This window comes from Abrus precatorius, unplaced genomic scaffold, assembly GCF_003935025.1.
Source record: "Abrus precatorius isolate BTA unplaced genomic scaffold, Abrus_2018 Scaffold8, whole genome shotgun sequence".
Taxonomy (NCBI): Eukaryota; Viridiplantae; Streptophyta; class Magnoliopsida; order Fabales; family Fabaceae; genus Abrus; species Abrus precatorius.
The window spans coordinates 12,960,626-12,962,289 of record NW_020874428.1 but is presented as its reverse complement, the minus strand read 5'-3'; the positions used below and the strand labels follow the sequence as shown (position 1 = coordinate 12,962,289).

General features: G+C 27.6%; 1 non-coding gene across 1 annotated transcript; it reads left to right on the top strand.

The window, feature by feature from the left end:
* Positions 1 to 1,152: 1,152 nt before the first annotated feature.
* Positions 1,153 to 1,224, top strand: TRNAM-CAU. Its single transcript has one exon. It is a non-coding gene; the product is annotated as a tRNA-Met (tRNA).
* The last annotated feature ends 440 nt before the right edge of the window (positions 1,225 to 1,664 follow it).

Here is a 1,664-nt window from a genome sequence, read left to right as displayed (position 1 = left end):
ACTTTCTGTCTTTCCTAACCATTTTTCATCTTCTTCAATAGCCCTCTACCATGCATATGCTACAACCACCATGCTACTACCTCTCTTTGATAATATGTCATCTTCTTCAATGACATTCTCTCATCCAACTTGTTTACGTATTTACTTAATAACCAATTTTTAATTTGGCATAAATTCCTTCCATCACAAAAAGCACACTTGTTATGATTAGTTCATTTTGATTTGTTTTTGATCTTATAATACCTTGAGTTTGTAGGATAGTGGGGGATTTTTTACCAGGAAGATTGAGAAAGAAAAATGAAAAGACAGATGGAGTAAAATGGCGTCAAAGAAGAGAAGAGGAAAGTAGAATAGAAAAATTACAGAATTATTATTTTGTAATACTATTTATTTTAGCAGTATTATTAACCGTTTGATTAAAAAGCTATTCAATTAAATAATTAACGACGCATATCAACGTTATGCCACTTTTTAAAAAGTTAAAATTTTCTTACTTATCAAAATTTATGAAAATGATGGAAGAATCACCTAATTAGAAGTAGTAGGTTCTAAAAAATAAATAAATTTATAAACAAGGCACAATAAATGTGTGACTTATTAAGGTGTTATATTGCATGGGTAATGTTATAAAATTATTGATGATAGATAGAGGCCATGCTTGGATTTGCTAGATTTATAAAGGAAATATATTTTATAAAGTTTTCTCAGTAAGATTTGAGCTGTGCGTTGTGTTAAATATTAAATAAAATAGTTCTTAAAACTCACAATAAGCTGGTTGAGGCAAAAAAAATATGTACAATCATCATTTCTATTCCGTTAATTAAATCGATTATCGAGATGTTTAGCGCAAATGACCATTTTATCATAAATGAGTGTTTATAAAAGCTTATATAAAGTTTTTTTAATTTTATAAAAATAATTTTTAACTCATTTATGTTATATTTATGATTAGATTTATAAGATAAATTTTAATATAATAAATGTTTATTAAATAAATATTTAATTAAAATGCTTAACTAAGAGTTTTTTTTGTAAGTTACTCCCTCTCAACCGATGGACTATGTCAGACACCATGTCTATATTTATTATATAGAAGTAAGAAACCATCGTATTATCCCATTATTAGAACCTAAAGCGGTCACTCTTCAACAAATCAGAGTGGCGCAGCGGAAGCGTGGTGGGCCCATAACCCACAGGTCCCTGGATCGAAACCAGGCTCTGATAAAAAAGAGTGGCTTCCGATCTGAGTTTTTTATTTTTATTTTTCTATGCTATGTTAAAGCCCAGCCCAAATAAAACACATTAAGTCTTAAAGAAAGCTCCATTCAAGATGAGTTATTTGTTTTGAAGAGTAATTCGTTTGTTGAATTCAATTTCATGTGGGCCTTTTCAAGGGTTAAAGATATGTATTTCATTGGAAAGAACCACCGTGTAGATAGACAAATGGATTTATTGCAGATATTTCTTATACATAGAATAATAAAATTATATATATATATATATATATATATATATATGTTTTGAAAATATTTTATTCATTATCTAGAAGAGAATATGCAAAATAATATGATAACTTGTTTTGTTTTTTAACCAACATTAACTCTAAAAATAGGAAAATATATTTATCCTTGCTATCAATGATGAGATAGAAATTTATTTATTGA